A 12,824-nucleotide genomic window follows, 5' to 3' on the forward strand; every position below is an offset into this window, starting at 1 on the left:
TGGTAATCTTTATGGGTCGTGAAAAGTCCATTCACGTGTATCCGTGCTGTAGGCTCTGCATAAAGCACCTGGATGAATACCGCCCGCACCTATTCTTCAAAGCACTGCCATGAGGAACCTCCACTCCACCGAATCAAAAGACTTTTCTGCGTCCAGGAAAACTGCCGCAGCTTTGATCTCTGGGTCGAGGCGATTGATTGTATAAAAGATCGTTCGCAGATTACTGGTTAGTGACCATCCTGAAACAAATCCGGACTGTTTTGGTGCTACAACAAGGGGCAGCAGAGGGGCGAGTCTATTTGCCAACACTTTCGCGTAAATCTTTGTGTCAGTATTCAGCAATGACAAAGGCCTACACGATGCACACTGTACCGCAGGTTTACCTGGTTTAAGTAGGGTAATTATTATTGCTTCCTTCATGGTGGGGGGGGGGGGCATGATTCCGTCCCTAGCCATCTCTTCGAATAGGTTTACTAGATGTGGAATTAATTGATCCTGATATTCCTCCTGTGAGACCATCTGAGCCTGGAGCTTTCTGGTTGGGCATATCTTTAAGGGCTGCCACTATCTCAGTCGGTCACAGGCGGGCCAGCCACCTCTCCCTATGTTCATCCATCAGCCAACTCGTCTTAATATATTCTAAGTATTCTTCTGCTGTTTCCACGGCCCTGAGGGTCTTAGATGTATATTATTCTGTGTAGTATTTCCTAAATCTGTCTGCTATTTTTTGTGCTTCATATATCGGAGCTCCTTGGTCATCTGCGATTTCTGTTACTTCATTTACACCTTTTGATGGACGTGTTAATGCTGCCAGAGTGGCGCTAGGTATTTCGTCTTCCCCATATACTCTTGCTATTTTCATACTTGCCAGTATGGTTCACCTCTGCCAGTGCTTCAGTATTGTATTCTTCTATCTTGCTCCTAATAAGGTCCAGCACCTCCGGAGAGGAGGCTCTCAGCGTATCCTTTTCCAACTCTGCTATGTCAGCTTCCAGTTTTTGCAAACGTCCCCTAATTGAGCGTAGCACCCCAGAATGTTTCGATATCACCACCCTGCGAATATAGCACTTAAATGCTTCCCAGATGGTGGCCACTTTAGGGACACTGCCTAGATTGTGGCTGAAATATGGCTCTATTTCCTGCAAAAGTTCTTCTCTGAACACTGCATAAAGCAGTGAGTACTGTAGAAAGTGCCACAACCGGGCGGTGCAACTGATCTCATCAATTGTTATCTGTAGTCTTACCGGAGAGTGATCTGAAAAAGTACGGGCTAAGTGCCTGCACTCTACAGTATGTGGGGTCAGTTCCTTTGAGGCGTGCCAATAATCTATGCGCATGTGAAGGTCATAAGTGGATGTATAATGTGTATATTCTCTTCCCTGGGGATGGTAATAGTTCCATACATCCTGCAGATCCTCCACATCCAATATCGCAGCCATAGCCTTTGCCGCCGCTAAGCGCTGCCTGACTGGCACCCTTGACCCGTCCAGCTCGGGAGATTGCACGCAGTTAGAATCGCCCCCCCCCCCCCCCCCAAGTGTGGGCATCGCCGTGTACATGGCAATTTTGCAATGCAAATTTCTATAGAATCGTGGGTCATCATAATTAGGACCGTATATAGCAACCAACCTCACACAGAAGGGGCCCCCTGCCACATTGCGCTATTATGGATCTGCCTCCCGGGTCTACTTCGAGTGTCTGCACTTTAATATTGGAGTCCTCTTTGACCCATATTAACACTCCCCGTGCGTGCGATGTGAAACCAGCTGCTATACATTCCTCCTTCATTCTTTTCTGTGTGAGAAGTCCCGTTTGAGGTTTGAGGTGTGTTTCCTGTAGAAATGCTACATCGACGGTGTGCCTGTACAAATATGATACCACCTTACGTATTTTATGCGAGTCATTTAATCCTCTTTTATTATGTTAAGAAATGTAACAGTGTCCCTCGTGCTCCGCCAGGTGGGCCATTAACTATATCTTCACTCATGGTGTGTAACTATTTTGCTGTACCTTTGCTGTTTATCGCATGCTTTCCTACATCTACTCTCTGGGCTATTTACATCATAAGCTATAGATGCTCCTTTATCCCTTTCCACCCCACGGCATGTCCCCCGAACTTTGACATGCTTGGTTTGGTCCCTCCCTTATTCCCCCTCAGTAAACCAACCCCGCACATTAACCCATGAAACAGTGTGAAACACATCAGGGAGGAGAGTGCCCGACCACTGTTTAGGCCCCAGTACTATCACCCATCAGGTTCTCAATATGTAGACTGTTATCTTGACTTAGTCCTGCTCTGCACATTTAACCATACATGTGCAACGTTTATACAGATAAAGTTCCTCCAGTTCTATGTGCTGGGTGCCCTACCTATATGAATACAGTTACAACCGTGCCCACCAATCTCAGTCTTATTGTGATGGGGTTCTACACTCAGATAGTTCAGGCGTCCTCCCACATACTCTAATAGCACCCATACAACCTTATTGCGCAGCCTGCTTTCTGTAGTATAGTTCCGGTCCATCTCTATCGCCCATTCCGAAGCACCAATTCTTTCAGTCATTTTGACCCAGTGGGTTGGCACCCTGCTCTTCATTGTCATTTGCTTCCGGCATCTGTCCATCGAGCCTGGACCTTGTAACATGCTTAAGATATTGCTGTAAACTATTGGGGTCTGCATAGATCTTCGTTTTGCCTTCAATTGTGACCTTTAGACGAGCCGGGTAGGGCATCGCATATTCTATATTCAGGTCTCTGAGCTTCCTCTTCACTGGGGAGAATCTTTGCCTTGCCTCTTGAACCTTTATAGTAAAATTTGGAAAAAGTGCGATGTCGGATCCTTCGAGAGCTAAGTACCTTTAATCCTCTTGCCTTTCGCAGGGCTGCATCCCTGTCTCAGTAGTTCAATTGTCTGGCAAGTAGCAGATGTGGTGTAGCCCCTGGCAGTGGTTTAGGAGCCAAAGTGCGGTGCGCTTGTTCTACCACAAAGATGTCCGAGAAAGTGTCTCGCCCCAGGAGTGTCACTAGCAATCTCTCCACAAAAAGCTCCATGTTACCTACGGGAGTGGATTCCGGCACACCAATTATGCGTAGGTTATTACGCCAAGAGCGTGCCTCCAAATCTTTGGTCTTGAGCTGCAGGGTATCCATCAATTTCCCAATCTGCTTTCGCGCCTTCGTGGTTTCTGACTGTTGGTCCTCGAGGTCAGAGACCCTGCGCTCCGCCATGTCAATTCTCTCCACATGTTTATCTAATCTTTCCGTCATGCGATCCATACAATATGAAAGCGAATCTATTTTCCCATCTATTGTGGTGAGGCTCTGTTGCATTGTTTCGAGTATTTTGAGCAGATCGCTCCGCAGTTCTGTCCCTGCAGCCTCTCGTTCTTCTGGTTCCGTTTCAGTGTCCCCCTCTCTATTTCTGGTTGATTTGTGCTAGTCAAATTGTAATTTGGTCTGGGTTTTATCTGGCTTCCCCATCATGTCACTAGTGGTTCTCGGCAGACACTCCTTTCACTGTTGACTCAGGAGCAGCGCAGCTTGCACCTATGCTGAGCTTCGCTCACTTGTCGCACTATTTTACCAGCTTTGCATTCGTACAGTGGACCCACTTGTAGGTGCTGCGATAGTTGTCAGTTCTTCCCTATAGGTTGCTCTGGCGCCACTACCCACACATATCTCCTCTGCTGCGCTTATGCAGTGAACTAGTTCCAGTGTCCCCTGACTCTGCCAAGTCACAGCATCTGCCTGAATCTGCGCAGTTTGTAGATATGAGTCCTCTCTTCACACCCAGGCCATGTCCTTTTTTATCATGTGTGAATTCCCCGGGGTCACAATCTTCTTTGTTACATTAGTCCTTATTTTTGCTGCTGTATGAGGACTAGAGGGTCCAGCAGAGTACTATTTCCAACAAGCAGCGGCCGGGGGATATGCACCCACTATGCTGCAATATTGTCTTAGCCGGGGCCGCCTACTGCACACACGCTATTCACCCTATGGGCCCCTCTGCACTGACCTGATCCGTTCTGCGGGCCCGTTCAAGTCAAATTTTGGCTGCCAGTAGGCTGCTGCTGTCCCGCCGCACCCTGCTGTCAATATCCCAGCTCCTGCAGCGGCTCTGGTCAAACACTCGTGGGTTTATTTCTCCGCGCCTCAGGGTCTAACATGATAGCACTTTCACTGCGAGTCCGACACAGGCCACGTCCGCTCCCCAAACTGCTTGCCGTCTTACTCAGCGGTGCGGCGTCCAATTTTCTTCTGAAGGCGCTCTCCTGACGCTGCAGCTCCGTGCGACTCGCTGCACCATGGTATGGCAATTTCTTACAGTCTGTTATAGGATTCCTTTAGGATCGTTTTGACGGCGTTCACTGAGCTCTTAACTTAAGCGGCCATCTTAAGACCAGGCAAGCTCTGCCCTAAAGCGCTCCATATACTTACCCAAATATAATATTTAAGAAGACCAAAGTGGACCCAAGAAGGTATTTTGTGGGTACATGACATGTGTACTTAGGACAGTACTAGACAAGTAATGTAGGGCCATGCTACAGTGGGATATACGGCTACCTGTCTTCTGAAGACACTGTCAGGCATCTCAACAGTTAGTTAGATCCAGTCGGAAATCACAAGGGGATTACCATTCTAGGACTGGAGATACATGTATTGAAAATTAAATTGTGCAGCTACACCATACACCCCCTGAAACAAATTCAGATCACATACTTAAGACAAGTTAATTCAGAAAAAGGGCATACAATAAACTGTTACATGAAGGGAGAAATCAAAGGAAATGATGGACGGAGTGTTGAACATTGCAAGCACTCACCCCCAGTCAACTGATCTGGGTTTAATCCATCACCATTCTTTCGCCCACTCTGCCACCCCAGTTCAGACATGGCCATATGCAAATCAGTCTGACCCTGTGCCTCATGGGAACAGTCCAGCCCGAACTGCAAAGCCATGTCTTCCCTGGACCGGAAACAAGCTTCCTAGGACCGGTTTCTGGCATTTCAGCTGTCTTCAGCCAGGCTTGCTTGAATCCAGTGGCAAAGTGAGCAAGGGACTCACGTCTGAGCATACCCTGCCAACTTATGGCGAACAAAGCAAAAACCAAAGGAAATGATGGATGGAGTGTTGAACATTGCAAGCACTCACCCCCAGTCAACTGATCTGGGTTTAATCCATCACCGTTCTTTCGCCCACTCTGCCACCCCAGTTCAGACATGGCCATATGCAAATCAGTCTGACCCTGTGCCTCATGGGAACAGTCCAGCCCGAACTGCCAAGCCATGTCTTCCCTGAACCGGAAACAAGCTTCCTAGGACCGGTTTCTGGCATTTCAGCCGTCTTCAGCCAGGCTTGCTTGAATTCAGTGGCAAAGTGAGCAAGGGACTCACGTCTGAGCATACCCTGCCAACTTATGGCGAACAAAGCAAAAACCAAAGGAAATGATGGACATGGGAACAGTCCAGCCCGAACTGCCAAGCCATGTCTTTCCTGGACCGGAAACAAGCTTCCTAGGAATGGTTTCTGGCATTTCAGCCGTCTTCAGCCAGGCTTGCTTGAATGTGCCTCATGAAGGGAGAAATGTGTAAATCGGAGTAGGGCTGAGAAAAGGCCAGCTTATTGGAACACCTTTGGTCTTACCTTTGAAGTGCTTCAATGAGGTACAAGTAAGTTCTGCTACCTGGACCTTTACAAGTATTAACAACCAAGACACCATTTCGGTGAGGGACCCGCCAGACCATAGGTTGGCACTTCGCATACCGAATTAGGGATGCAGGGATGTGAAGGGGGCACCTATAGTGCCCCCCAGGGCCTGAACCATAGTGCCAGGGGAGAATGGGCCCTGCTAGGGGCCCCCAAAGTCGCTCTCCAACAGCCTTTCCATGTTGGAAACCAACAACATAATCCCGATGGAGGGAACACCATCCTTAAGGGATTAGGAGCGGTTTACGACTGGCTGGTGGGCTCCTTCATCCTACCGAAACCCGATTTTCCCAGCCGGTTTACACTCTGACTGCTGACATTTTAATTCTGCGGTAGGAATGTACACCTTCCATGCTTGTCAGTTAGCCTCTGACGAGCGGTCGGAGGCTTACCGTCCGACATCGTAATTAGGACCCTACTGAGGCGACTTCTGAGAACAGTAGATGTTGGGTAAGTCTATGATGGAGTATGTCCTGCTTGAAAACCCACTGCTATGTACACAGGTTGAAATGTAGAGTTCATAGGGCCTACTATATATATATCAGGTGTTATAGTGCCACAGATGTGGGTAGCAGATGTACATTTCATCCTCATGGGTTGGCAGCGTTTAGATTCTGGACGTAAAATGTTACAAAGTTTCGATGTGTATTAGTGATAATAAAAATGCAGTGTTTAAAAATGTTTACCTGATGTTAGAAATGGTATCGCAAAGACACATAATTGTTTTGTCTCATTCGCTAATACATGTGGTACAGATACGTGAGAAAGGAGGTACACATTGGTGTAATATGAACATGGGAGGTGTGAGAACGAGGGATGGGAAATTGACCTTTAAAATTGTTATCTATTCCTTATGTAGTGGTTATGAGGATGAAGGAAAAGGAGTCACTATCGATGAGAGATAAAAGTGGGATATTTTTGTTTCTGACTCAGAACCCATTAAACATGAGAATTCTTCATTCAGAACATACTTACTGTTTTGATAAGTGCATTGAACGTATTTAGAAAAGTGTTCTGGTGACATAAACAACATTTTGTTTACCACATGAAAACTTTATTTAGATTAAGTTGCAAATAGAACCTAACACATTACATGCAATAATTCATGTCGACTAAAAGTATAGATTCTTCCACATTTGAATGCCTATATTTTGGTGAGCCAAATCTTAAAGTATTCTGTATTATTGTTTGAAACTTTAAATCCAATTCAGTAATAAACAGCTGGGAACTTTCAGGTTAAACCACAGCAATGATTTCTGCTTGGTTCTTTAGTACCACCCTTTTCAGCATCCTACCAGCAAACCAAGGGCAACACAAAAGAGAAGACCAAACCTTTAGATCCTTCAGAGACAATCTAATGCTTTAACTCATCTCTCACCCTATCATTTCTATGTCCAACGCCAACACACTTCCAAACAACTTCAACACTTTTCTGGTATATTAGTTAAACAGTCACACCCCAATTAAAACGTGCAAGTGCAAGTCAAAGCCTTCATCACCGTGGAAGTCTAAAGACCTTGCTGACCGAAACAATTAATCTGCAGACAGGAAAGAAAATGGAAGTAAAGCAGAACCCCAGATTACCTCATGATACTGAAGTCCCTGTCCGCACAGAGAGCTCATCACATGAGATCAAGCAAACTGCTATACCAATAACATCAATTATGTTTCCAACAGAATAAGAAAGATTTTAAAGACAATCTGCATTACCCCTGCCAGACCCACCTTTTCCTGGCTCCACAAAAACGTGGAATGCAATGAACCTCTGTCAGTAAAAAAATACAGAAGATCTGACAGCATATCAATAAACACCAAGCCTGACTTATCTCTCACACCCACTTAAAGGACAACCCCACAATGGTCAGCTTAAAAGCCCTTTTTCTTGCAGTTCTTGTTGACATACTCACATCCCTCAATGCCACTTCTTCTGAAGAGAATGTCTTACCCTAGTCCTTCATCAAAACTCTCTTTGGGGAGGGTCTCTCACACCTACTGACCATTGTCAATGCCTTCTCCACTCAAGACGTTTTCCCAGAAGCTCCCAGAAGCTCTCAAGACGGGCAAGATCATACAAATAGTATATGTTCAAGTCCAATATCACGTTAATGCTAACCATCATTTAGTCAACTATCAGTATGGCGCTAACCATCTTTTACACAACTATCAGTATGGCCTCAGGTCACGCTGCAGCACAGAGACCGCTACAATTCATAGACAATGCACTTTAGACTACAGATGTAGATAAAGTATCTCTTGATATTGCTGGGCCGCTCAGCTTCCATCTACACAGTCAACCATCTCATCCTCATACATATATGGAGTCTCAAATTGGATTCACCAACAATGTCCTTCAGTGGTTCTCTTCCTACCTTTCCAACTGACAATAGTTTGTTCAGATGGGCAGCTCCCAAAAAGATCCCTATCACCTGCGGAGTCCCTCACAGTTACCTACTGCCCCTGTTTTCTTCATCATCTACATGGACCCCTCTTACACTAGAACCTTTGGCGAGCTAGATCCGGAAGGATCCCATCGTGAGGAGGCTGAGATGATCAGAAGACTGGGAGGATCGCATCTCCCTATATGCAGACGATATCCTGCAATACCTTGCATCACCGCGAGCATCAATCAGTAAAGTCCTTAATATATTTACCACCTTTGGCAGGTACTCTGGACACACCATCAACTGGATTAAGTCTCTGATCTATATATTATGGGGGAAGCTCCCCCCCCTGCCTACGGGATGCAGCGTGACAGAGGCGGAGGGTGGTTTTAAATACCTAGGTATATACATTGTCAGAGACCCGAAATCATACTATGAGCACAATCTCCTACCACCACTGCGACGCCTTAGAAGTGATGTCCTTGCCCCGATTCCTATACACTCTATCCAACTCGCCTGGTACTGTTCCTGCTGCATACTTCGTGGCCATAGAGAGATAACAAACAATGTCATTGTGGGTGAAAGGCACGCCACGAATATCATTCCCAAAGTTGGTACGGAGCTGGTATGATTGGGGGATAGGCCTGCCGGATATTAAAAAATACTACTGGGCAGCACAACTGGCAGCTATCAACCAGGGTATGTACCGTCCACCCAATGACCCGGGATATAGAATGGACAGATGGCTTCTGCCGGGTGGGTCCTACAATAGAGCACTCTACTCTAGATTCGCCAATCTCAGACTGATGAGACCCACACTACATTTGGTCCGGACCTGGCATACCACACACATAAGTCTAGGATGGGACAATAGAATTACACAGACCACTCCCTTGTGGGACTGGTACCTGCTAGGAACCCTTCAGGACACCAAGGGATTTGACAAGTGGGATCTAATCGGACTGTCACGGGTGGGAGATATATGGAAAGAGGGTAAGGTGAAAGAGTTTTCTGTATTGCAACAAGAATATAAACTCGCAGATTCAGAAATCTTTAGGTACTACCAGGTGCGACATGCCCTAAACAAAAACATACAGCTAGGGGAGGCGCTACCCGAGGCAACTCCGCTCGAGGGCAGGCTACTAGATGGGTATATTTAACTGAGAAATCTATATCCCTCACTTACCGAAAGTTAATTAATCACGCCCCTGATTCCCTGGGACGGCTTAGGGAAAAATGGGTAGACCTATTAGAACTGGATGATGAAGACTGGTCATAGGCGCTCGCCTCCGCTAAGGAAGTTGCAATCCCATTGTGACTTAAACTGTTGCAGTTTAAAGTTCTCCATAGAGTATATAACTCGGTTCCAGCACTGGTTCGCATGGGATATAGAGAGGATTCTAGCTGTAGGAGACATTGTGGTAGTGAAGGTACGTTTCTGCTTACCCTATGGGATTGTACCCAAATCAGCAAGTATTGGACAGATGTTCTCAATTGTATGGGGGAGGTGCTGGGACTGGACCAGACCTTGGAGGCCAAAAGGTGCCTGTTGAATGTGTAGGGACCGACAGACCCGAGTAGCAAAGATAGAATATGGGCAACCCTGCGACATATGGTAGTCAAGCGTAATATTGCTAGAATGTGGGGGCAAGTGAAGCCCCAGGCCAAAGCTCATGGAAAAAAGACATGGACTGGTGCATGTTTTGAGAAAAAAACATATATGTTTCCAGGGGATGCCCGAAGAAGTGGTTGCAGGTGTGGGCCAGATAGAATGTCTATCGTGGTGATATTTGTACCCCCCCCCCCATGTCCCTCCCTTCCACTGCTGGATGAATCTGTACAGAATAATCATGCTGAAGATTGATCTTACAAACTGCCATGGATCTGGGATATCATTCAATGGAACAAAGTTTAAATCAGTATGCGCTAAACACCTGCTGTTTGAACGTATACATGTAAAATGTTGTTCTTCAATAAAAAGAGTTACAAAAATAAACAAGCATTTGCAATGCAATAGGTCTCGCATTTATAAGAGTTAGAGCTATTGTCATTGTAAAATGACAATGCCTTTTATTTATGTTTTTGTTTTAAAGCAAATAAAAGGCATTGTCATTTACATTGTCAGTAGCATAAAGTCGCATAAAAGCAGTCTGTGGAGTGCAGCAGTGTGCGGCGTGCAGCAGTGTGCGGTGTGCAGCAGTGTGCGGTGTGCAGCAGTGTGTGGCATGCAGCAGTGTGTGGCATGCAGCAGTGTGTGGGGTGCAGCTGTGTGTGGGGTGCAGTAGTGTGCGGCCTGCAGCATTGTGAGGCGTGCAACAGTGAGGCGTGCAGCAGTGTGAGGCGTGAAGAGAAACAAGCAAAGGAAGACAAGAAAGCCAACAAATGGTAAGCAGTGTGCTGCCCATAAGTGCACAGCAAATTGTAGTATGGTAAACATGGGGTCTTTAGCAAACAGATAGCTAAAAGCTGCGTGTATGCTGGACACAAAATTGAGGATATGAAAAGTCATAACTAAGAGATATTTTGTTTGGATATTTTTCAAAACTCAAACTAATAATAACAAAAAAAGCAACATGTTTTGCTGTTACAGCTGTATGTCACCTTTGTAGCCTTCATGTATTATGTTTGTTTTAGTACACAATGCCAGCTAAAGACTACCTGGCTAGTGTCATTTACAGGGATGACTTGTCCCTACAAATGGCTAAAGTTCATACCAATGTTAAATGTGAAAAAAAATAAATCATGTTCACTATTCAACGTCTGCTTTTATTACATAATTCCACACTACTCGTTATACCAGCCTATAACTGAGCTGATCCTGCTATGATTTGAGCCTGTCACCTACAGGCAATACACACATTTGTACATCCAACACTGAACCAGCTGTGCTATTTTTTTTGAATATACATGAAACATTACTTGCATTTTCCAGATTGATAATGCAGGCAAACACAGTAAAAAGTATTGCAATGCATTGACTCAAACATGCCTTTGCAAAGTATTTTGTAATTCTTTTTATTGCAATCAACAGAAGTTATGCTCTTTGTTAAGCCTTTTAATTAAAATTCTTTTAAAGTAAATTTTTCCCCAAAAAAAATAAAATAAATAAATAAAGTAAATTTGTCCTCGTTGCTTATTGTAGTTCTTCTTCTGTTTTTTCCTTAACTATTTTAATAATTTGTCCATTGCAAAAAATGACTTCACATGTTTGTGGGAGGTAATGTATTAGGGCATCTCCAATGTTTCCCAAATCTTCATCTAGCATAAACCAGTCAATGAGAATTTTATTTTGGATGTCCATTGACTGGAAATTGTCTGTGTTTGTCACTTGAGTTGTAATAGTACTTATGTCTCCTTGTGTGCTCTCAATTCCATATATAGCAACTTCGATTGTTTCTGGTGGTGCTTGTGTTACCTGTGAAAAAAACAGAAAAGAAAATGTTAGTTTTGTGGAGTTGTTGAAAAGTGAGAGAGTTTGAGGACGGTGGATGTTTGTTGTAGGGATATGCAAAGTGTTGATGTTTAGTGTAGCGTTCTTGTTATTGTTTTAGGGGTATGAGAGTGGGATAAAAGTACCTGAGGCGTAGTGGCCTGTTAGTCACAAAGTGTGTTTTATTTTAGTATTAATTTGACTGTTTTTCTTTTAGCAGAATAGTTGCTTTACAAGTGATCCTTATTGTTTGTAGAGTGTTAGAGTGGGGGTAGAGTTTGTTTTGTGAGAGAATGTATTCTAAGTGAGTTTGAGGCGTATATTGTTTTTGTTTTAGGTGTGTGTCAGGAGCCACGTCGGAAGACACTGAAGAGGCGCCACAGGAGGTTCCCGTTCCGACCGGCCTCAGGACTACAATTCCCATGAGCCCCGGCCGAGGCGCGTCGATGACGTCAGCGCGACGCGCAAGGAAGGTATTTCCGGGGCTGAACACTCCATGCCGGTGCCGGTTACTCCAGACGCTGAGGAGCACTCGCTGCCAACGGTCCGGTAAGGGTGCAGTAGCACTAAATCTTGGGGTCTCTCGAGCTCTAGTGTGGCAGTGCTTCGCAGTGGAAGCGGCAAAGTCTTGGTAACGCATACGCTCCCGTTGGCGGAATCCATGTCCGGATTCTTGCGGGAGGTAGGCTTGTTTGATTTCTCCTGGGAAGCCCCGGCTGGGGGAATCCTTCCCCGGAGCAGATAGTGGACCGCGCAGTGGCATCTGCCCCGCGTGTCACTTACTACCTACCTGTGATTTGCTGGAACTTGTGATTGCAGGAAAAACTAATGACATAAACAGGCAGAAGCCTTACAGGTGTGAGACGTATCAGACCTTGGTGTGTGACAATTATCGTTTATCATTACCAGTGTGAATAGCGCCCGGAGTTGCGTATTGTGTGACAATTATCGTTTACCATTGCCAGTGTGAATAGCGCCCGGAGTGGCGTATTGTGTGACAATTATCGTTTACCATTGCCAGTGTGAAAAGCGCCCGGAGTGGCGTATTGGGTGATCTAGCAGTACCCAGTGAATGTTAAGTTAGTGCATTAATTCCTCAAGAGAGGGTGCTGTGTTTCTGTTATTTACCTACAGGGGAACGTGCGCCACTGTCAGGCCTGCACCCCTGTACCTTCAAGCTCTCAGCCTCCTGGGGTAGGTGTTGATACATCTTTGAGGGGATCACAAGACAATAGGGGTGGGGCCGCTCTTGCTAAAACAATGTGGTTCCTGTTTTTTAGACACAATTGAAAACTGCTACTTCCTAC

This window comes from Triturus cristatus, chromosome 6 (genome assembly GCF_964204655.1).
Source record: "Triturus cristatus chromosome 6, aTriCri1.1, whole genome shotgun sequence".
Taxonomy (NCBI): domain Eukaryota; kingdom Metazoa; phylum Chordata; class Amphibia; order Caudata; family Salamandridae; genus Triturus; species Triturus cristatus.